At 34.2% G+C, this 26,077-nt stretch overlaps 1 pseudogene; it reads right to left on the minus strand.

Moving 5' to 3' along the window:
* Positions 1 to 24,207, minus strand: part of LOC114027914 — a 93,087-nt pseudogene extending 68,880 nt beyond the window's left edge.
* Positions 24,208 to 26,077: the final 1,870 nt, after the last annotated feature.

Below are 26,077 nucleotides of genomic sequence, written 5' to 3' on the forward strand. Positions count from 1 at the left end.
TGAAGGTTTTATAAAATAATCACAAAAAACCAATATCTTTACCATAGCCAATATTTATATAGTATTGGATTTAATAAGAACTTCCTACAGATTTATCCTGAAAGGCTGGTGGACATGATTACCCAGATGATTATTTAACTTTACTCTTAGGCTATAGCTTGCTACAGATTGATTTTTAAAAATCTTTTCCTTTACAGTTTCTAGTTCTGATTTGAAATCAAATCAATGCACTTTAACTAACTAACATGGGGATAGATCCTGAAGTCTTAAAATACTGATGCCCTAACTCAGTTACTGGTTATTATTTTTTTTATCAGTCTTTTAACAATTACATCTATAACCCAAAAGAATTAAAGAATTCACATTTCTAACAATCTTGTGTCAACATCCAGAATCTACTAAGATGTTTTTAGTAGTTGTACAACTTTGATTATCTAACTTTATTTTTGTAGCCCCAATATGACCAGTGTTGGGATCCCCCAACAAAGGTCTTATTATCTTTTCCTCTTATCTTATAACCTAATCTCCCACTGAAAGCCTAAGATTGGAGTTAGTAAAGTTAATAAATTAAAAAGAAATCTTTCCCAGTGTTTTCTCTAACCACAGTCCTTACAACTCCCTCACTGCCCCCCGGGGCTGGCTGCATTTTAAATCTCTCAGCACAAGGATGACATCGTCATTTTACAAACACAGAGACACAGACAGAAAAAAAAGACAAGACAGATACAAACAACAAAGTGCACAAATCTAATTTTCTTGTTGACTTTTTAGGCTTAGTTTGTTTTTATGATAAAGCAACTTAGACCTGTCAAAATTCAGACTTATCTTTAGTTAACTGACCCGTGACTGCCAATTATTTTTACACCAACACTAGCAATACTTATGGCCATCAGAATGACTCATTATGATCTAATTACAGAGGCTATCCATTTACCTTTTAGAGAAGATCTATGCTAGTGGTCTTCATCTCCAGAACCAGATCAGAGAGAAAAATTCAGACTGCAGCAAACAGGCAGGAGTCCAAGGATAGGAACAGTAGATAGAGAAGGGACTTACCTACCCCTTTCAGGGCTGGAACATTCAGGAGAATAAGTCCTGGGTGCCTAATCTCAGTGTTATTGGGGGAAAGATTCAGTTTCTAGCTGCTTGTCCTATCTGAGTCACATAGCACCAAAAAGTCAACCTTCAGAGTTGTTTATTTCTCTCAAAGCAGCCAGCATGCATGTGTCCATGCATGGAAGCCAGTCTGGAACAGAGCTCCTCCCATTTAATTTCTTATGCTGATCCATAATATATCAAAACCATGACAGCGAAAGTGATGTGGACAGGATGACTGTACTTATTAATCAACTTTCTGGTGGTAAGTGTTCCATACAGACCAGATAGATGGTATTTTTTAATTATTAAATTACAAATATAATACATATGGCCTTTATACAATGGCACAAATTTGTGAAATATTCCATATTTTTAAGTGAACTAATTATTTTCACCCTAAAATTCCCTATTATTTTCACCACCATTTTTCCAGACACACAGGGTCTCAAAATAGCCATCATCCTGGATTCCTCACTTTAACCCTCCATTTCCAATCTGTTGCTAAGTCCTACTTATTTAATATTCTCCCATAGATATCTGCCCCCCCACACACACACACACTTCGCTCCTCTGGCACTGCCATAAAACTGATGTAGGCCCTTATCATCTCATGCTTGGCTTATTTCAATAACCTACTTGTTGATCTTCCTTACTGCAAGTCTCTCCCAGGCCATCATCTACTCAACTGTCAAATTAATTTTCCCAAAGAGCAGATCTGATCATGTTATACAGCCTCATTCATTAAATTTCAGTGGTTCCCTATCATCTCCACCAAAAAAATAAAAATCTCTGATATTGAAAGCCCTTCACAAACTGGGCTATTCATACCTTCTTAGTCCTCTTAATCCTTAGTCCCCCTCATGTACTTTGCAATCCAATGATACAGGTTTCCTCGTGGCTCATCATATCAGACTCTTGCTCCTTGTGTCTGCCTTCTGCCTGTGCTGGTTTATTTAAGGTGCCAGTTAAAATCTCATCTTCAACAAAAAGTCTTTCATCATCACCTTCTCCCCCCACCCTTAATGATAATGGCTTCTCTTTATTGATTATTTTCAATATAACTTATTTGTACTTTATGTGTGAATTGTTGTTTACATGTTTTCCACATTACATTATGAGTTCCTAGAAAGGAGGGACTGTCTTTTTCCTTTCTTTGTATCTTCAATACTTAGCTCAATGCTTTGCATAGTCAGAGATTAATAAATGTTTATTGTTATATTGCCTTATAAAGTATGCTTTCTATCACTATTTGTCTGGACTTCTTACAACATCCTAGTATTGGAATTGCTCTTAGAAGCCAATGTGTTCAATGTGTAACAGAGAAGTATCTCCTATACAAGAGAACCAAGTGATTATAGAACTTTGACTGAAAACCTTTAGTAAAGGGGAACTCTTTACTTTCCAAGGTAGTCATTTTAAGGAAACTTAAATTCTCAATGAGTCATTCTATATATTCACTTTAAATCTGACTCTGGCACTTCCACCCATTGCTCCCCTTTGGCTCAAAAAATATCATGTAAAATCTCTCTTCTACCTGGTTGGCTTTCACATATTTGAAGAAAATTAACATTAACTCTCCCAAGTTCTTCTTTTCTTTAAATTCAATGAACATCCTCAGTTTCTCAAATTAATCTTCATATGAAGTCAAAAACCTTCAACATTAATCCTGGTTGTTCTATTCTGGAAGCTTTCATTGCTATCAGTGCCCTTCTAGATATGTGGCATCTAGGACTACACACATTATCCCAGATTTGACCAACCTATAGCTTTCATAGTTCTGAATGTTATGCATCTCTTAGAATAACCTAAGATCACATTCAACATTTTAATTTATGTATTATATTTTTAACTCATACTGAACTGAAAGCTAACAAAAATAATTCTTGGCTCTTATCTGAATATATCTTGTATCATAAGATACTAATGTACATATCACTATAACCTCTTATTAAATATTAGCCTCCTAGAGTGATGAATGTGTATAATATGTCTTTGTATACTGGAAGTCTATTATTACAGGGCCTTGTAAATACAAGTAGCTACATACTATTGTTGAAATCTAGGCTTTTGCCATTTAAAAAAAACATGTCAGACATAAAAAACTTATTCATATTCATTTCTAATTTTAGGTGCTTATTTTTTTCCCCTTTTGTAAGTCAATTATTAAATATTTAATGAAAAAAGAGATGAAACATTAGAATTAGGGAAATATAATATTGGTGCTTCACAATGTGTTTGGTACATTCAAATAATAGATAAAGCCTTATAATTTTGCTTTGTAAGAACCTGACAAACCTCCTTATTTAATAAAATGGCTATTGCTCTGTGTGACATATCATTATGACTACAAGAATCAAAGATTTGCTTATCTATCTTCTCTCCTATTATTCAGAAATATTACAAAATGCAATTTTCATTGTCATTAGAATGTACTTAAACCACAGGGTATTAAAATATCTAATCTCTGTGATAATGTCTGCTTTAAAGACTCCATGTCAGATTAGCCATTCTTCCTATAAATGAAAAATATCACTAAAACATCTTTAAAGTTAGGAAAAATGCAGTCTCTGACTCAAAAACTTTTTTTTTATTTTTGTTCTATGATCTTTCACAATGGCAAAATTAAAACTTTATTCAAGTTAAGTGAGAGAAACCCTTTACCCAACTTATCTTCACATGTAACTATGTTTATTTTCTTTCAAAATAACTGGGCAGAAAGTAGCAAATCTAAAAAAAAAGACATCTATCTGTATCCTCACATTTCTGCTCATAATGGGGAAATAGATTGCATTCACAAATGCTACCAAATAAAGTGATTTGGTGCATGAGATCAGTGTCAGAAAATATATCACTGTCAGCCCTGCTGGTCAAGGTAATAACTGTCTTCCCTGAGCATTTACGTTCACTTTCTCCAACTACTCCCACCATCAATAGGAAATGCTGATCAGAGCTAAGATTTGAAATAGTAAAGGTAGGCTAAAACACAACATAAAATGGGTGCAAAGAATGGCATATTTTAGTATTATCTCTTGTAAATATGCATAAATGGGGTGTTCCAAAAGTCTTAGTGTAGTTTTGAGCTATTAAAGATTAAAATTACCGTGAAACTATTATGGCACATAAATTTCATTATTTAATTCTACTACTTAATACACTCAAATTCAGCTTTCTGTAGAGTGTAGGAATTTTATAAGCACAATACATTCATAAAAAATATGCATAATATTCACATATGGGAATCTATGTACACATAGGTGTATATACAAACAGATGTCTTTAAATATGTGCACATATGCATATATGCATGTGTTATATAGGTATATATGTATGCATTTGTATATATGTGCATTTGTGTATATGCATATGCATGTATACATAAAATTTAACCCTTCACATAGAATAAGTGATTGAAAGTAACCTCTCATTTGATCAGGGAGGAGAGATTTATGCTACTATAAGACAGGTGAGAAAAAGACATCTTTGAAAATACGAATGCAGAGATACAGAGATTGTGGAGAGGCTCTGAGGAGGGAGTATATGGTGGGAGTATGGAAGAAGCTCATTCCATTTCATCATAAGATAGCCTCCTAATTTAACTCATTATTCTAAGTTCTGTTGTTTCTATGGTCCTAGAGAATTGCAAATGTTGTCAGCATCACATATATTAATGCCATGGGTAAAGCTTTCATGGTCCCCCCTTAATTATGACTCTGAATAAAGAACTGGGGATTAGGTGGAATTGGTGGGTATAGTTCACTTAGGCTACTGAACTGAGTTTTGAAGGACAATAAGTCAGCTGAGGGGTAGACATTAGGAAAATGTATTCAAGACATGTGGAACAATTTCATAAGGATGTAGAAGCAAGAGATGAATCACAGTTTTTTCAACAACTAGTGATTCAGTCTCTGTAATAATGAATGTGTAAAATGGAGATTTTCCAATAATAATGCTGGTAATTATTATTATCAAAAACAATGATGATAATAATACCTAACTTCATGTAGTATTCACAACATGCCAGGCACTGTGCTAAGTACTTTACAATTATTGTCTCATTTCATATTCACTGTAACCTTGGGAAGTAAGTACTATTATTATCCCTATTTTATAGATGAGGAAACTGAGGCAAAGAGGCTTGCCAAGGGTCACATAGATAGTGAGTGTCTGAGCCACACTTGAATTCAGGTCTTCTTGACCTGGTGCTCTATGCAATGAACAGCCCACCTGGCTTTTGTTTGTATTTCTTTTTAATTTCTTGAAATGGAAACCTATCAGTCAATCAGTCAATAAACTTTTATTAAGTATCTGCTATGTGCTAGGAATGCTGGGAATACAAAAAAGTGTCAAAATACAGACCTACCTCTAGGATCTCACAACCTATTGTGGAAAATAATAAATGAAGATGTACAAACAAGCTATATATAGGATAAATAGGAAGGAATTAAGATAGGGAAGGAATTAAAAGGAATTGGGAAAGACTTATTGTAGATAATGTGATTTTGGTTGGGACTAAGAAGAAGGAAGCCAGAGAAGCCAGTAGGTGGAGATGAGGAGGGAAAGCACTGGAAGCATGGGTCACAGCCAGAGAAAATACCAGGAGCCTAGAGATGAAGTGTGTTATTAGTAGAACAGAGTCACTGGATTAAAAAGTACATGTTGAAAAGTAAGATATAAAAAGAATGAAAAGGGGAGAAGGGGCTACATTACAAAGGTCTTTTTATGCCAAATGGAGAATTTTGTATTTGATCATGGAAACAATAAGGATTTATTGTAGTTTATTCATTGGGGGGGGTGAGTGGTGGTCCATGGTCATACCTGTTCCTTTTTTTTTTTAGTGAGGCAATCGGAGTTAAGTGACTTGCCCAAGGTCACACAGCTCATACGAGTCAAGTGTTTGGTCTGAGGCCAGATTTGAACTCAGGTCCTCCTGACTTCAGGGCCAGTGCTCTATCCACTGCACCACCTAGCTGCCCCCATACCTGTTCTTTATGAAAATTACTTTGGAGGTTGAATAGAAGGTGGCTAGGCTTTTGGACTCAGCCCCTAAATTCAGAAGAAGGATAAGCAGGAAAAGCTGTTCTAAATTTACAAAGACTTTTACCTAGTAGTGAGTTTATGATGAAGTGTTTACATTATAATAGGGTAGGGGACAGGTTGAATCAAATAAGGTGGTCTAATAGTGGTTTTGCTATGTATTCAATATGATGATATGACAAATGTTAAAGAGTAAAGAATTACTAGGGAAGAAAAGGGGGGGAAGAATGAGTTAACTTACATAACTGAGTATGGAAGATTTCTAGACAAAAAAAGAAATGGAAGGAAGAGGCAATAGAAACTTAATTTGCATGTGAATTGTTTGAACAAATGAAGAATATATATACACACGAATAGTTTGGTGTACAAAAGTATCCAGAAAAATACAAGAAAAAAAATAGAAAATGAGGGGAGGGGGGAAGTAAACGAAAGAGTGGGTGGATTAAGGGAGGAATTAGTCATAAACTAAAGAATCCCTATGCTCAGAAGGTACTGTACAAGGCTTTTGCCTCTTAAAAGTTAAGAATCTTGAAGTAAGAACCTTTGATTTTGCTGTGAGATGGGAAAAGAGAAGAGAGGCAAGTGAGTAGATACCCATTGCATAGATCATTCATGCTTAGCACATTATTGTTTTAGGGTACTTTTCTCCTTAAAGGCGGGAGGGTGACTATAAGAAAAAAAGTATTTTTAAAAATAACTTCAAAGAAATAATTAACAACCAAAGCTTTGAATGAGAATGAAATTAACAGACACCCAAAATGGGAAGCTAGCAGAATGGATTAGAAAGCAAAATTCAACAATTTATTTCTTACAGTAAACAAATATAAAATATAAATACTCATTGACAGTTAAATAAGGTGCTGTAGCAAAAATTATTATGATTCTGATATACTCAAAAAGGTCAGGGTAGCAATCAAACTTTTAGAAAAGGTAAAAAATATTTACTTGACTAAATAAGATAAGCAGGGAAATGATATTGTTCTGAAAAGTGCAATAGATGGTTGATTAATAAATATTTAACCTACATATGTCAAATGGCATTGCACGTAAATACTTTTTGTGGTTTTACTATTTGCCCCTGTAGACAGTAAAACTGTAATAGTGGTGGATTCCAATGTATTAATTTTTTTCACTAGACAGATATAACCAAAATTAAAAAGGAATGAAGTTAAAGTTTTGTATAGAATATATGAATAGTTAGACATAACAGATTTCTAGTGGTCATTGAATAGGAATTGAAAAAAAGTTATACATATTTTACTAATGTGCTTAAAATATTCAACTATGTATTATGACAAAATCTCACAAATGAAACAAAACATTAATATTACAGACTTAACATTAATAATTCATTGACCAAAATTAAATAAAATTTTGTTTGTAAAAAGAGATTAAAGAAAGAATTAAAAGATTAACTAGGATTAATTTACTTAATTCTAATGAATTGTTGGATTAAAAAGCAAATCATATAAATAATATTTTTTTAAAAAATAATAACAAAAAAGAGAACTTACTAAAATATTTGTAATATAGCAAAAGCAGCACACAAACACACACAGATACACACACACACACACATTCTCATCATTAAAATAGATAAATGACAAAGACAAAGATAAATGACTTAGGCATACAAAATATTACATATATACATATACATACATATAATTAAGAAATAAAACTATTAGAAGCTATACTTCAAAAAATGGAACAATTCACTAATCTGATTTTCAAAAAGAAGAAAATCAAATGACTAAAATTAAAATGAAAAATAAATAAAACATATTATTGAAAACTATTTTATGAGGCTATCTGCCAATAAAGCTGACATATTAAAATAAATGAAATTAAATTTACAATTAGATTTAAAGAACAAGAAATATATATACATACACACATATATGTGTATATAGATATAGATATTTAAATATCAGAAAAATAAATTGTAGAAGCCCAAAAAGAACTCCCAAGTGTTAGTAATAGGGAAGACAAGACTCATATTAATTTACAGATGACTTCTGTTAAATATGCAAGGAATAATTAATTCCAGTAATAAAAATTTGCTTTAAAATATGTATATATAGAGGATCTTCATAATTTTTCTATTGTAAAAAAAACTACATAGCTTAATATTACTAATTAATATTGATATAGTAAAAATTCTACAACATATCATAAAGATTATACACAATGACAAAGTTGAACTTATACCAGAAATGCAGTGTTGTTTCAGTATTAGGGAAACTATGAAAAGAATATATGACCTTGATAATAAGAACAACATATTATTATATCAAGAAATATAGAAATTTTGTTTTTGAAAAGAAAAGCATACCTATTACTATTGAAAAAGTGGAAAATATAGGAATTAATTTACCTGTTCTTAGTAAGTTAACCAGTGTATATCTAAATCCAAAATTCAACATTATACTTAATTGAGAATAACTACAGAACTTTTTCCATAAACTCAGGGTGAAACAAAGATTCCCACTTCCAATGCTAACATTTATGCAATTTAAAAAATGATTGAGTGTGTGTGTATGTGTGTGTGTGTGTGTGTGTGTGTGTGTGTAGGAAAGGATCATGCTTTGCAGATTTGACATTTTTTGAGTTAGAGAAGTCTAGACAGGAAGTAAATGAATTTATATAATAAAGTAAAATTGTAGGCTACAAAATAAATTAAATAAATTTGAATAAATTTCCATGTCACCAGAATTTCTATATATTGACAACAAAACTCATAAGGAAAAGATAGAAAGAGAAATTCCACTTAAACTAAGTACATACAGTATAAGTACTTGGAATATGCCAATCAAGATAGCCATAGGTATATAAATATATTTACAAAACATATTTATGGAAATTAAAGCAAACCTAAAAATTGTAGAAAAAAGTCATTGCTTATGGTTTTACTGAACCAATGTCATAAAATTATAATACTATCTAAATTAATGTAATTCAGTGTCATAAAATTAATTTATGAAATGATTACTCCTATAAAATAATAAGAAAATTAACTCAAAAAAAGAAAAGATCAAGAATTTCAACTGAAAATTGAAAAAGAAGAAAGGGGAAAGGAGAAAAATTTTTAGCAGTACAATATATGAAAATATACCACAAAGTAATGATCATCAAAATCATTTGTTACTTGTTTAAAAGTAGAGGATTAAGGGGGTGGAGCCAAGATGGTGGAGTAAAAGCAGTTACTTGTTTGAGCTCTCCCCCAAACCCTTCAAAATACATGTGAAACATGACTCTAAACAAATTCTAGAACAGAAAAACTCACAAAAAAGACAGAGTGAAATCTGTATGGTTGACAACCTGGATAGTTGATGAGAAAGGTCTGTTGTGCTGGGCTGGGAGAGCAGCACAGTTCAACCCGAGCCATGCAGGCAAAGACAGGGCCCCTGTAAACCTGGAACAGGCTTCTGGGGACTGAATTGTAAGCAACTGTGGTGGTTTACACACTTCTCAACCCACAAATGCCAAAATCAAGATCAGTAGGAAAGTTCTGTTGGACCTGAGGGAGAGAGGAGTACAGCCCAGCCAGAGATCTAGTACAGCTCCACTGTGGCGACAGTGGTTGCTTCCAGAGGTCTTGGCCCAGAGATGGGAGGAGAAAGATAAAACAGCTGATCAGAGAAGGATTGAAGGGATCCCTTTGCTGGCTCTGAGGCAGGGTTCTCTTGCTTTACCCATGTTTGGATCTGGGTCACAGTGCTGGGTGGCAGGACTGGGTGAGGAGAAGCACTGGCATGGTGGAGCTTGTGGTGGAAGTGCAGAGGGAATAATTCTCACAGTTCCAAGGCAGAAGAGTGCTTGTGCTCACTGTCAGACCAGAGCACAGGCCAGGAAAAGAGTAAATACCTCTCCTTAGATCATACAACCTTGGAAGAACAGAAAATTTACAGGTCCATAGAAGTATCTCTGAAAATATCTCACAAAACCCTTGAAACTTGGAACAGTACATTATCTCCACTAGAAGCAGACCCCTATTTTAACAAGGAGTTTAAAATTCAAATAATTGGCTGGGAACATGAGCAAAAAGTGCAAAAAAAAAGTCAGACTATAGAATCTTTCTTTGGTGACAAAGAAGATCAAAACATACAACCAGAAGAAAACAACAAAGTCAAAGCTCCTACATCCAAAGCCTTCAAGAAAAAAAAATGAATGGTGCCAGGATGTGGAAAAACTAAAAAAGGGTTTTGAGAAGCAAGTTAGAGAAGTAGATGAAAAACTGGATAGAGATATGAGAGTAATGCAAGAAAATAATGAAAAACAAGTTAACAGCTTACTAAAGGAGACCCCAAAAAATACTGAAGAAAATAACATCTTAAAAAATAGCCTAACACAAACAGCAAAAGAGGTTCAAGAAGTCAATGAGGAGAAGAATGCCTTAAAAAGCAGAATTAGCCAAATAGAAATGGAGGTCCAAAAGCTCACTGAAAAAATAATTCTTTAAAAACTAGAATGCAGAAAATGGAAGCTAATGACTTTATGAAAAATCAAGAAATTGTAAAACAACACCAAAAAAAATGAAAAAATAGACAAGAAACAAGCTAGAATTAAGATTATAAATAAGGAACCACTTTATAGGTATGCCAAAGGGAATATTTCACCTTTCTAGGACCTTTAGGAGAGGATATTGCTATTATAAAGTTGGTTATCCTGTTACAATGATCTATAGGTGCTGGACAATACATTTCTGACAGAACCTATGTCACCTGCTGTAGAAGAGTTTCAGGTCTAACACTAAAGAATAAAGGTTAAGGCAAAGTTGAATACTGAGAATGACTGGTTTATGGAATTGCTTATGTAGAAAAGTGGGAAAAAATCAATAAACATGAAATTGGGGGAAAAAAAAACTAAGTTTCAAATTCAGATTCCAAAGTTTATTGGATTGGTAATGTTGTAAAAGTCACTTAAATTTGCTAAATCTTATTCTTTTTCCTCCTTTAAATAGGTGTAAAGAAGAAAAAGGAAGAGAAAGGTGTTAGTGATTGTTGCTGTAGTATTAATTGTTTAAAATGAGAGTGAATGCTATTGTTTATACTATGTAAAAACTTATAATGAAAAAAATTCAATGCAAGTCTGGTTCTGTGCTGCTTAGTAATCAATCTTTTCCTTTTATCTGAATTGACTTGTTGTGATTGAGTGCCCTAATATTCTCTAGAGTCTTATACTCTGACTCAGGAGAGATTTCTCATGACTTTTATGTTTCCTGAAAAGAAGAATGATCTCAAAGACTGACCCTTACCACTTTTTGTTGTTGTCATTGTTTATTTTCAAAATATTTTATATTTTATTTTTCCAATTACATATGATAGCAATTTTAACATTCTTCATTTTTTTCACTTTCAGTTTCCAAATTCTATTCTTCCATCCATCCCCTGTGCCCACCTTGAGAAGGAAAGAAATTTGCTATAGAGTATATATGGTTCATTATGCAAAACATTTCCATATTAGGCATGTTGCAGAAGAAAACAAAGCAAACAAAAGAAACACAAGAAAAATTAAGTTTAAAAAAGTATGCTTAGATCTGCATTCAGACTCCATCAATTAATTCTCTGCAGGTGGATAGTATTTTTTACTACAAATCCTTCATAATTGTCTTGCATCAATGTATTGCTGAGAGTAGGTAAGTCATTCAAGTTGGTAAAATGTTGCTGTTGTTGTGTACAATTTTCTCCTGGTTATGCTTTCTTAACTTTGCATGAGTTCATATAAGTCTTCTCAGGTTTTTCTGAAAACATCTTGCTTATTACTTCTTATAGAAGTAATAACATTCAATCACAAACATATACCACAAATTGTTCAACCATTGCTTATTACTTCTTATAGAAGTAATAACATTCAATCACAAACATATACCACAAATTGTTCAACCATTCTTCAAGTAATGGGCATGCCCTCAATTTCCAAATTTGTGCCACCACAAAAGAGCTGCCATAAATATATTTGTGCATATCTCCTTTTCCTTTTCTCTTATCTCTTTGGCATACAGACTTAGGAATGTTATATCTGAGTCAAAGGATATGCACAGTTTTATGACCCTTTGTGTATAGTTTCAAATTGCTTTCCAGAATGGTTGGATAGATCAGTTTACAACTCTATCAATAGTGTATCATTGTCTCTAATTTTCCACATTCCATTCCACATTTGTCATTTTCCTTTTCTGTCATATTAGCCAATCCAAGTCTATGAGATGATACCTCAGAGATGTTTAAATTTGCATTTCACTAATCAATAGTGATTTAAAGTATTTTATGCAACTCTCTCTCTCTCTCTCTCTTTCTCTCTCTCTCTCTCTCTCTCTCTATATATATATATATATATATAATTGGTTGCTTCTAAAAACTGACTGTTCATATCTTTTTACCATTTATCAATTGGGAAATGACCCATATTCTTATTAACTTGATTTAGCTCTCTATATATTTGATAAATGAGGCACTTACCAGAGAAACTTCTTGTAATCCCCTCCATCTTCCTGCTTTCCTTCTCATTTTAGGGTGCATTGGCTTTGTTTATGCAAAATCTTTTTAATTTGTATAATAAAAATTATCCATTTTATATTTCATAATGCTTTCCATCTCCATTTTGGTCATAAATTCCTCTATTATTCCACATTTTTTTTTCTGGAGAGATTGACATATTACTGTTAATTGGTTCATAGAGGCTATGAAAGACAATTGCCTAAATATTAGTCATTTTCAAAAAATTTAATAGTACTTTATTTTTCTCCAGTTACATGTCAAGCAAATTTTAAGATTTCATTTTTAAAGATTCTGAATTCCAAATTTTTCTTCTTCCCTCCCTTCCCTCCCCTCTTCTGAAAATGTTAGGCACTTTGATATAGTTCACACATTGCTATCATGTCAAAAATATTTCCATATTAGTCACAGTTGTGAAAGAAGAAACAAATCAAAAGGAAAAAAACACAAGAAAGAATAAAGTAAGTGAAAAAATATGATTTGATCTGTCTTCAGAGCCAATCAATTATTTATTTGATATGGATAGCATTTCCCTTTGTGAGTCCTTCATACTTGTCCTGGATGATTGTGTTTCTGAGAAGAAATAAGCCATTCATAGTTGATCATCGCACAATATTGCAGATACTGTGTACAATGTTTCCCTTTGCATCAGTTTATACAAGTCTTTCCAGGATTTTCTGAAATCTGCCTATTAGTTATTTCTTATTACACAATTGTATTCCATTACATTCATATAACACAGCTTGTTAAGTCATTCCCCAATTGATGAGCCATACCCTCAGTTTCCAAAAGACTGTTATTAATATTTTTGCACATGTAGGTCCTTTGCCTATTTTTATGATGTCTTTGGGATACAGAACTAGTAAAGTATTGCTGGATCAAAGGGTATGCACAGTTTGGTTGCCCTTCAGACATCATTCCAAATTGCTCTTGAAAATGGTTGCATTAGTTTACAACTCCACCAACAGTACATTAGTGTCCCAATTTTTCTACATCTTCTCCAACATCTATCATTTTTATTCTTTTGTTATGTTAGCCAATCTAATAGGTATGAAGTGGTATCTCAGAGTTATTTTAATTTGCATTTCACTAATCAAAAATGATTTAGAACACTTATTCATATGTCTATAAATAGCTTTGATTTCTTCATCTGAAAACTTCCTTTTCATATCCTTTGGCCATTTATTAATTGGGGAATGGCTTGTATTCTTATAAATTTGGTTCAGTTATCTATTATTTGAGAAATGAAGCTTTTATTAGAGACATTGGCTATAAAGATTTTTCCCCAGCTTTCTGCTTTCCTTCTAATCTTGGTTGCATTGGTTTTGTTTGTGTAAAAGCTTTTTTAATTTACTATGATCAAAATTATCTTTTATATTTTGTAATGCTTTCTATTTCTTGTTTGGTCATAAATTCTTCCCTTCCCCATAGAACTGACAGGTAGACTATTCCTTGCTCTTCTATGTTGCTCACGCTTGAAGTCTAAGTAATGCACCCATTTTGACCTTATCTTGGTATATTGTGTGAGATGTTGGTCAATATCTATTTTGTGTCCTTTTATTTTCCAGTTTTCACAGTAGTTTTTATCAAATAGTGAGTTCTTACACCAAAAGCTGGGATATTAGGGTTTATCAAATACTAGGCTACTGTGGTCATTGACTACAATGTATTGTGTACTTAATCTGTACCACTGATCCACAACTCTATTTCTTAGCCAGTACCATATAGTTTTGATGATTACTGCTTTATAATATAGTTTGAAATATGGTATTGCTGGGTCACCTTGCTTTATATTTTTTTTCATTAATTCTCTTGATATTCTTAATCTTTTGTTCTTCCAGATGAATTTTGTTGTTATTTTTCTAGCTCTATAAAATAATTTTTGGTTGTTTGATTGGTATTGTACTGAATAAGTAAATGAGTTAAGTCAGAATTGTCATTTTTATTATATTAGCTCAGCCTACCAATTAGCAATTTATATTTTTCCACTTATGTATACATTTCCATCATTTGTGGGAAAAGTGTTTTGTAAGTGTGCTCATTATAGTTCCTGAGTTTGTCTTGGCAAGTAGACTCCTAAGTATTTTATATTGCTCACAGTTATTTTAAATGGAATTTATCTTTCTATCTCTTGATGCTGGGCTTTTTTGGTCATATATAGAAATGCTGATGATTTATGTGGGTTTATCTTATTTCCTGTAACTTTGCTAAAGTTGTTAATTATTTCAAGTACTTTTAGTTGATTCTCTAGGGTCATGTAAGTATATTATTATATCATTTGCAAAGAGTGATAATTTTGTTTCTTTGTTATCCATTCTAATTCCTTCATTTGTTTCTTCTGTTACAGTTAAAGCTGACATTTCTAGTATTATTGAATAATAGTGGTTATAATGGGCATCCTTTCTTCACCCTGATCTTATTGGGGAGGCTTCTAGCTTATCACCATTACATATAATGCTTGCTGATGGTTTTAGATAGATACTGCTTATCATTTTAAGGAAAATTTCATTTATTCTTATGCTCTCTGGTGTTTTTAATAGGAATTGGTGTTGGATTTTGTCAAAAGTATTTGCAGATTATTGTGATAATCATATTATTTCTATTGGTTTTGTTATTGTCAATTTTGTTGATAGTTTTCCTAATATTGAACTAACTTTGCATTCCTGTTATAATTCTCACCTGGTCATAGTGTATAACCCTTATGATATATTGCTGTACTCATCTCACTAGTATGTTGTTCAAAATTTTTGCATGAATATTAATTAGGGAAATTAGTCCATAATTTTCTTTCTCTGTTTTAGCTCTTCCTGGTTTGGGTATGAACACCATATTTATGTCATAAAAGGAGTTTGGTAGCACCCCTTTTTCACCTATTTTTCCAAATACTTTATATAGTATTGGAATTATTTTTTTTAATGTTTCATAGAATTCACTCAAAAACCCATCTGTCCTTGGAGACTTTTTCTTAAGGAGTTCATTATTGGCTTGTTCAATTTATTTTTCTATGATGGGGTTATTTAGCCATTCCATTTCCTGATCTGTTAATCTAGGTGATTTATATTTTTGTAAATATCCATCTATTTCACTCAGATTGTCAGATTTAATGGCATATAATTGGGCAAAATATTTGCTATTTATTGTTTTAATTTCTTCATTGTTGGCAATTTCACAATTTTTTATCATTTTTGAATCTGGATTTTTTTCCTCCTTTCTTTTAAATTAAATTAACCAATGGCTTATCTATTAAGATTTTTTTTTCATAAAACCATCTTCTAGATTTATTTATTTATTAGGTCAGTAGTTTTTGTTTGTTTGTTTGCTTATTTTTAATCTTATTAATATCACCTTTGATTTTTCAGGATTTCCAATTTATTGCTCAAATGGGCATTTTTCATTTGTTCTGTTTCTGTGTTTTTTGTTTAAGTTACATGAACAATTCAATGATCTGTTCTTTTTCCATTTTGTACATTTTCCTCTAGGTACTGCTTTGGCTGCAGACCATACATTTTGGTATGTTATCTCATCATTTTCTTTCTTTTTAATGAAATTATTGATTTTTATTATTTGTTTTTTGACTCACTTATTCATTTTTATTTATTTTTTATTAATACATTTATTTAATTTTAGTTTTCAACATTTACTTCCACAAGATTTTGAGTTCAAAATTTTCACCCCATCTCGCCCCTCCCCCCCACTCCAAGATGGCATGCATTCTGAATACCCCTTCCTCCAGTCTGCCTTCCCTTCTATCTCTCCCTTCCTTGTCTTATCCCCTTCCCCTTCTATTTTCCTGTAGGGCTGGATAGATTTCTGTACCTTATTTCCTGTATTTCTTATTTCCCAGTTGCATGTGAAAACATTTTTTTGAACATGCGTTTTTAAAACTTTGAATTCCAAATTTTCTCCCTTCCTCTCTCCTCACCCACCCTTATTGAAAGGGCAAGCAACTCAATATAGGTTATACATGTGCAGTTAGGCAAAACACTTCCATAGTAGACATGCTGTGAAAAACTAACTCTATTTCCTTTAATCCCATCCTGCCCCCCCATTTATTCTATTCTTTCTTTTGACCCTGTGCCTCCTCAGAAGTATTTGTTTCTGATTACCCCCTTTCCCAATCTGTCCTCCTCTCTATCATCCCCCTACTCTCTTGTACCCTTTCCCGCTATTTTCCTGTAGGATAAGACTGACTTCCATACCCAATTGAGAGTGTATGTTATTCCCTTCTTAAGTCAAATCTTATGAGAATAAGATTCACTCATTCCTTCTTACCTTCTCCTGTTTCCCCTCCACTGTAAGAGCCATTTCTTTTTTGTCTTGTTGTGAGATAATTTACCCTGCTCTACCTCTCCCTTTCTCCTTCTCCTAGTATAATCCATTCTCACCCCTTAATTTTGTTCTCCAGGTATGACCTCTTCATCTTCAACTCACCCTGTGCCCTCTATCTATCTATCTATCTATCTATCTATCTATCTATCTATCTATCTATCCATATATATGATTTTTTCCCCTCCAACTACTCTAATACTGACAAAGGTCTCATGAGTTACAAATATCATCTTTCCATGCAGGAATGTAAACAGTTCAACCTTAATAAGTCTCTTATGATTTCTCTTTCCTGTTTACCTCTTCATGTTCCATTTGAATCTTGTATTGGAAAGTCAAATTTTCTATTCAGCTCTGGTCTTTTCATCAAGAATGCATGAAAGTCCTCTATTTCACTGAATGACCATTTTTCCCCTGAAGGATTATACTCGGTTTTGCTGGGTAGGTGATTCTTGTTTGTAATTCTATCTCCTTTGCCCTCCAAAATATTATATTCCATGCTCTGTGGTCCCTTAATGTAGAAGCTGCTAAATCTTGTGTTATCCTGATTGTGTTTCCACAATACTTGAATTGTTTCTTTCTGGCTGCTTGTAATATTTTTCTTCTTGACCTGGGAACTCTGGAATCTAGCTACAATATTCCTAGGAGTTTTCCTTTGGGGATCTCTTTCAGGAGAAGATTGGTGGATTCTTTCCATTTCTATTTTGCCCTCTGGTTCTAAAGTATCAGAGTAGTTTTCCTTGATAATTTCTTGAAAGATGATGTCTAGGCTCTTTTTCTGCTCGTGGCTTTCAGATAGTCCAATACTTTTTAAATTCTCTCTCCTGGATATATTTTCCAGGTCAGTTGTTTTTCCAATGAGATATTTCACATTGTTTTCTAATTTTTCATTCTTTTGGATTTGTTTTACAGTGTCTTGATTTCTCATAAAGTCACTAGCTTCCAATTGTTCTATTCTAATTTTTAAGGAAGTATTTTCTTCAGTAATCTTTTGGACTTCCTTTTCCATTTGGCCAATTTTGCTTTTTAGGGCATTCTTCTCCTCGTTGGCTTTTTGGACCTCTTTTGCCATTTGGGTTAGGCTATTTTTTAAGGTTTTATTTTCTTCAGTATTTTTTGGGTCTCCTTTAGCAAACTGTTGACTTGTTTTTCATGATTTTCTTGCATCACTCTCATTTCTCTTCCCAGCTTTTTCTCTATTTCTCTTACTTGCTTCTCAAAATCATTTTTGAGCTCTTCCAAGGCTTGATTCATGTTTTTCTTGGATACTTTGGATGTAGGAGCTTTGACTTTGTCTTCTTCTTCTGGTTGTATGTTTTGATCTTCTTTGTCACCAAAGTAAAATAATATAGTCTGACTCTTTTTGCACTGTTTACTCATGATCCTGGTCAATTACTTGAGTTTTAAACTCTTTGTTAAGGTAAAAGTCTGCTTCCAATGTGGAGAATGTACTGTCCCAAGCCTCGGGGTTTTGTACAGCTGTTTTCATAGATACTTCTAGGGATCTGTAAATTTTCAGTTTTTCCAAGTTGGTATGATAAGGCGTGAGGTTTTTCCTCTCCACCGCCACAACAAGCTACACCACGGCGGCACTCTTCCTCATCCTAGGACCACCCCTCAGAACTGTGACCCAGATCCAAGCATGGACAAAGCAAGAGATTCCTGCCTCAGCACTGGAAAAGAGATCTCTGCAATCCCTCTGATCTGCCACCCGATTCCCCCTCAGTCTGTGGGCTAGAAGCTTAGGAAGCAGCTGCTGCCCCAGGGCAACACTAGGGAATGGCTTGAACCCTGCTTCTCTCTCACCACAGTCACAGACTTTTTCCACTGACCTTCCAAGTTGTATTTGGCATTCATGAATTGAGGAATCTGGAAACCACCACAGGTGCCTGCAATGCAATCCTCTGAGGCCTGCTCCAGGGTCACTGCAGCCCGTGTGCCCACACCAAACTGTGCTCCTCTCCCAGCCTGTCATGATATACTTTTCTGATCAACCATCCAGGCCGTCTTGCACTGGAAATTTGTTTCACTCTGTCTTTTTGTGGGGTCTGCTGCTTTAGAATTTGTTTAGAGTCATTTTTTATAGATGTTGGGAGGGGTTTGGGGGAGAGCTCAAGCAAGTCACTGCTTTCACTCTGCCATCTTGGCTCCGCCCACAGAAATTCTTGAAGAGAATGTAACCTGACTCACTTATTCTTTAGGATTAAATTATTTAGTTTTCAGTTATTTTTTAATCTGTATTTCCTCTGCCATTTGTTGAATGTATTTTTTTATTGCACTATGGTCTGAAAAGAATACATTTAGTATTTCTGCCTTTTTACATTTGATTTTGAGGTTTCTATAACCTATTACATGGTTAATTTTTCTAGGTGCCATGTGCTGCTGAGAAATAAATGTATATTCCTTTCTGTTCCCATTCAGTTTTCTCCAAAGGTCTGAGATATCTCACTTTTCTAATATTCTATTTACCTCCTTAGTTTCTTGTTTACTTTTAGTTAGATTTATCAAATTCTGAGAGGGGACAGTACTAGTATAGTTTTGCTATCTATTTGTTCCTGCAATTCACTTAACTTCTTTAAGAATTTGGACGCTATACCACTTGGTACATATATGTTTAGAATTGATATTGCTTTATTGTCTAACTTTTAGCAAGATATAGTTTCTTTTCCTATCTCTTTCAATTAAGTCTATTTTTTGCTTTTGGTTTGTAATATTCTGTTTTTTTTTAATCTATTCTGCTATCTAAGTCCATTTTATGGGAGACTTCATCCCATTTACACTTATGATTATTGTGTATTTCCCTCCATTCTATTCTTCCTCTGGTTTGTCCTCTATCTCATTTCACCAATGTTTTGCTTCTGTTTGTCACCTCCCCTGATATGCCCTCCCTTCTGTAAGTCCCAACCCTCTCTTACTTGATCTCTTCCAGTCCTACTCCCCTGGAGGGTAAAATAAATTTCTATATTCAACTGATTGTGTATGTTATTCCCTATTTGATCCAATACTGATAAGAGTAAGGTTAAAGCATGCTCATAGCCCACCCTCCCATCTTCTCCTCCTCTATAATAGGTCTTGCCTCTTCATGTGAGATAATTTACCCCATTTTACCCCTCCCTTCTTTCTACACCCATTATACTCTTCTTTCTCATCCCTTAATTTTTTTTATGTCATTCCCTCAAATTCACTTTATACCTATACTCTCTGCCTATGTATATTCCTTCTAGTTGTACTATTAGTGATACACTTTTAAGAATTACAAGTATCATCTTGCCATGTAGAGATAGAAATAATTTAGGTCTGTTGAATCCCTTGTGGTTTCTTTTCTCTTTTTACCTATTTATGCTTCTTTAGGGTCTTGATATTAGAGGTCAAATTTTTAGTTTAGTTCTAATCTTTTTATGAAAGCTTGAAATCCTTCAAATTCATTGAATGAGTATTATTCCCCTTGATATATTATGCTTAATTTTGCTGTGTAAGTGATTCTGGGTTGTAGTCCTCTCTTCTTTGCCTTCTGGAATATCATGTTCCATGACCTCTGATCTTCTAATGTTGCAGCTGTGAAGTCTTATGTAAGCCTGATTGTGACTCCCTGATAATTAAGTTGTTTCTTTCTGGTCATGTACAGTTGTTGTTTTTGTTTGTCTGCTTGTTTGCTTGTTTGTTTGTTTGTTTGTTTTTAACCTTGACCTGATAGTTCTGAAATTTATGTATAAAGTTCCTTGGAGTTTTTAATTTTGTGATCTCTTTCCTAAGGTGATTGGTGGATTCTTTCAACACTTATTTTGCCCTCTGGTTCCAGGACATCAGGGCAGTTTTTCTTAATAATTTCTTGAAAGATACTGTCTAGGTTGTCCTTTTCATTATGGCCTTCAGGTAGTCCCATGATTCTGATATTGTCTTTCCTGGATCTATTTTTCTAGGTGAGTTGTTTTTCCAATGAAGTATTCCACATTTCCTTCCATTTTTTCATTCTTTTGATTTTATTTGACTGACTCTTGATGTCTCATAGAACCGTTAGCTTCCACTTGCCCAATTCTAACTTTTAAGGAGTTGTTTTCCTCAATTAGCTTTTGCACTTTCATTTGCATTTAGCCAATTTTACTTTTTAAGGAGTTGTTTTCATTAGCGCATTTTTTTTTTACATTGGACCAATTGTATCTTTTAAGGAATTGTTTTCTTCACTCAATTTTTGTCCTTCCTTTTCCATACTACAAATTCTCTTGTATATCTCTAATTTATTTTCCCAATTTTTCTTCTGCCTTCCTTTTCTCTTTTTAACTTCTTTTTGAACTCTTCTAAGAAAGCTTTTTGGGCTAGAGATCAATTTATATTCCCCTTCAAGGTTTTGTGTGTAGGCATTATGGTATTGTTGTACTCTTCTGAATTTGTGTTTTGATCTTCCTTGTCACCAAAGAAGCTATCTATGGTCAAGGTTCTTTTTTGCTCCTTGCTCATATTTTTGCTTATTTCATAGGTTTTAAAGTTGAGCTCTACTTCTGGGGCACAGGGATAACTGCCCCATGCTTCTTGTGCTAGGGGCCAGTAGCCTGGTCACTGGCTTTGCACACTGGGGCTTCAGGTGCTGGTGGCTTGCTAACTGCCCTGAGGTGATCCAACCCAGTGACCCCTTTTGTTCCCTGGTTTCCAGGGCTGGCAATTCACCTTCTCTGATGGAGCTGGAGGCCTCACAGCTGGCCTCCTGTACCACTGGTATGTTGAGATAGGATTGCAGGGCCTTTGTTGCTAATCTGTGCTGTGGTCAAGAGCCTACCACTGGCTTTCCTGGCCTCCCTCTGTGCTCGGCTGTGATCTTCTTTTATCAAGTGATATAGACTTGATATAGAAGGACTTTTCTGAATTCCTTCTAAGTCAACTTTAAGCTGAGAATTGTTTCACTCTATCTTTTTGTACATTCTTTCACTTCTGAATCTGTTTAGAGGCTTGTTTTAATGTTGTTTCTAAAGGAAACTGAGTTGAGCCCAAGCAACTTCCTGGCTTCTCTCAGCCATCACGGAAGGAAAACTATTCAGACATCTTAGAACCAGAAGTTAAAATAGAAAGTCAAAAAGGAATTATTAGTAGTCATTTTGTCCAATTATATACAAATAAACATAATCTAAATAAAATGATAAATATTTACAAAAATATAATTTGCCCAGAATAAAGTAATAGAGTACTTAACCCCATTATAAGAAAAAAATAATAAAATGACCAAGCCATCAATGAACTCCCTAAGAAAACATAAACCCAGGACCAGATGGATTTAGAAGTGAATTCTAATAAAAATTTAAAGAATAAATTCCAACACTCTACAAACTATTGGAAAAATATATAAACAAGGAGTCCTACCAAATCTCTTCTATGATATTAATGTGGTTTTGATACCTAAACCAAGGAGAGGAAACACAGAGAATGAAAACAAAAGAACCATTTCTGTAATGAATAATGATGAAATTTTTAAATAAAATATTAGAAAGGAAACTACAGTAATATATCATAAAAATCAAACACTGTGACCACATATGATTCATATCAGGAATGCAGAGGTGTTTTAATATTAGGAAACCTATAAGAATAATTGAACATATAAATAAGAAAAAAATTGTATGGTCGTTTCAGTAGATGCAGAAAAAAACTTTTGACAAAATACAATACCCATTTCTGTTAAAACTGGAAATCATATGTACGAATGTTTTGCTTCAAAAGATGAAGGATATGAACAGATAGTTTTCAGAAGAAGACATCAGAATTATTAATAGTCATATGAAAAAATTCTCTGAATCACTAATAATATAAGACACATAAATAAAAGCAACTCTGAGGTATCACTTCACACCCATCAGTTCTTCTAATGTGACAGAAAAAAGATAAATCCTTTAAAGGATGTGAGGAATTAGGCACCCCAATATACTGTTGGTAAAGCTGTGACTTGTCCAATCATTCTTTAAAGCTATTTGGAACTATGCCCAAAAGGTTTTAAACTGGGCATACTTTTTACCCCTATCATACTTCTACTCCTTTTATATCCAAAGAGGTAAAAGAAAAATGAAAAGAATAGATATTTACAAAAAACATATATATATAGCAACTATTTTTGTAGTGGCAAATAAATGAAAACTGAGAACATACTAGTCAATTAGGTAATGGCTGAAGAAGTTGTAGTTTTTACTTTGCTGGTTAAGTTACCTTTGGTTGTAATCCCAGCTCATTTGCTGTACAGAATACAGTATTCCAGGATTCTACAATCCTTCAGCATAGTAGCTGCTGGGTCTTGGGAAATTCTTATTGTAGCTCTATGATACTTGAATTGTATTTTTTTTGTTTGTTTGTTTTTGTCTTGTTGCTTCCAATATTTTCTCCTTAGCCTGGGAACTTTGAAACTTGGCTATAGTATTCCTGTAAGTTTTTCTCCTGGCATTTCTTTCAGGTGATGATTGATTGGCAGATTTTTTTTTTCTGTTTCCACTTTGCTCTCTTGTTCTAGAAATTTAGAGCAATTTTCCTTAACAATTGCTTGTGATATTGTATGAAGATTCTTTTTCATCATAATTTTCAGGTAGTCCAACTAGGCTTATATTATTTCTCCTTGATCTGTTCTCCACATCAGTTGTTTTTCTGATGAGATATTTCACATTGTCTTCTATTTTTTTTTCATTCTTTTGATTTTATTTTATTATTTCTTGGAGTCTTAGAGTATCATTAGTTTCCCCTCATCCAATTCTAATTTCCTTTTTTTGTTGTTGCTTTAAATTGTATTTTACTTAATCCAATTTAGTAGACAATTAATGTTTTCCACCAACTCTGGTGCAGAAACTTTCACAGGCTTCACAATTTTTTGTTTAGGTGCAGCCTTTGTAGGAGCCTTAGCAGCAGATGCAGCTGTCTTCTTAGTTGCTTGCTTAGCTTTTTTTGCTTCCTTGGCAGCCCGGATAGCTTGTTCTCATTGGGCCTTTCAAACTTCAGCCTTCTGGCTCCTCTTGGCCATTATATCAGCAATAGAAGCCTCAGTGATGGCCCTTTGGAATTTAACAGCCCAGCAAGTTCTTTTATTTTGAATCTCTTCCAACTGTCCCTTCTTGTGTTTTCTCCTACACAGGACAGTCCAATTGATTTGCCGGGGGTTCCTCTTTGACAGGAATACAGACTCATATTTTGTATTCAAAAATTGGAAAACCTTCCTGTCCATGTGGGTGTAGCACCTCCCATGACCCGGGTAGATCTTGTACCCCTTGAAGCTGCACAGCTAGACCTTCATGGCCGCAAACAGGAGGAAGATGGCAAAGAGGTGGAGAAAAACCAATTCTAATTTTCAAGGACTTATTTTCTTCCTTAGGTTTTTAGTTCTCTATTTAAAGTTTATTGAATTTCTTTTCATAATTTTCTTGGATTAGTCATTTTTCCCTATTTTTTCCTCTTTCTTATTTGATTTTCAAAGTCTTTTTAAAGTTCTTCCAAGAACTCTTTTTGTACTTGGGACTGATGCAGTTTATGGGTTCAGGGGTGTTGGGACTCCAAAATCACAAAACATGGGTCCTGTTGGAAAGAATTCGACCCAAGCCTTCTTTTAGCCAAAGACAAAGTTTATTAGAACATCCGTTATATTGGGCAGACTCTTAAAGAGTCTGAACATTAGTAAGCTATTGGCTAGATTATAAGACTCTAAGCAGTGGCTAGATTATAAGAATCCCCTCAGTGGCTAGATTTTAAGAATCTCAGCTGTGGCAAGATTTTAAGAATCTAAGCATCTTAATGGAGACAAGATGGACCTTATATTCAGAAAGCCTGTGGGAGGGATCTAGGAATGGCCAGTAAGTTGGGGTGAACAGAACCCCTGGGACCTGGGCAATGGAGCCTAGCTAGGATTAAGTGTGGGAAATGGCCAGGGGTCATAGGGAGGTAAAACAATGGAGTGGAGATTGGGTGTAGCCACAATGAAAGGCCAGTTGATGGGATTATAGACAGAGATTTGGTCATGATGGAAAGTCCAGGGTTTTTCCTTTCTGGGGCTCAGATCCCCAACCCCATCAGGACCACTTGATGTTTCTCCTTGAAAGAGCGGCTTTTTTTTTTTTAGCTCGACTATCTTATGCTGAATATGAACCTAGTTTTTCCCTGTTCCCATAATAACTATCTATGGTTGGGATCTTTCTCCTTTGCTTACTCATTTGTATTTCTCTTTTGTTTTATTTTGTTTTTAGCAGCTATTAATATAATCAAGTTCTCTTCTCCACCCCTAAGCCATAACTAAAGCTATAGCCATACTGTTCTACAAATGTTCATACTTCCTGAAGTCCCTCCAGTGACTGAAGACTACAGCTGTCTCTCTGCCCTGGAGCTGAAACCAGGGACTCTACTATCCTGTGAGAGCCCACAGCTAGCAGGAACCCCACCCTTCTTCTACTGCACTCACCAGGTGCCTACTATCTTCTCCCCTGCAGCCAAAATCCAGTACACATCTGGTCAGCACAGCAGTGCTTGGCTTCCATTGACATTGGAAGGTCCTTTACTCTTCTACTACTCTGCCTTTCAACTCACACACCATACAAGAAAGTGGAAGTTCCTGAGGCTGAGTCTGCCTCCCAACCCAACTACCCCTAAGGCTTATTGCTTGTAGATTCTTCAGAGGTGACCTGGACTTCAGAGGTGACTTCACTCAGGATGAACCTCTGCTCCTGGAGGTTGGGTCTTTCCTGGGATCTTCTCAAGTTGTCTTAGGAGGACAACTGTTTTACCCAGACTTTTGTTTATTCCTGTGGCTCTGCTTTCCCTCTGAGGCAATGCTCTGTCTTTTTTTTTGGAGGAAATTTAGAGAGCCAAAAGTTTTCTGACCTACTCTGCCATTTCCAGGAATCCTCTTGGAAATCAAAATTTATAAATGAATGTTAAAATTTGTCTTTATAGGTAATCAGAAAAAAATACTATTAAAAAAAGAATGTCAGCACCTTGACAGAAGGGAATATTTTACATTTTTGTTTGTACCTCCAGGACTTTGCAGAGTGCTTTGCACATTGTAATGATTAATATATGCTTTATTTATTCATTTTCTTGATCATTCCTTTCTTTTGTCACATTGTCTACTGGAGGTCATGGAGTTATTATTTCACCCACATCAATTTTTCTATGTT

This window comes from Vombatus ursinus, unplaced genomic scaffold (assembly GCF_900497805.2).
Source record: "Vombatus ursinus unplaced genomic scaffold, bare-nosed wombat genome assembly UNPS02014864.1, whole genome shotgun sequence".
Classification (NCBI taxonomy): domain Eukaryota; kingdom Metazoa; phylum Chordata; class Mammalia; order Diprotodontia; family Vombatidae; genus Vombatus; species Vombatus ursinus.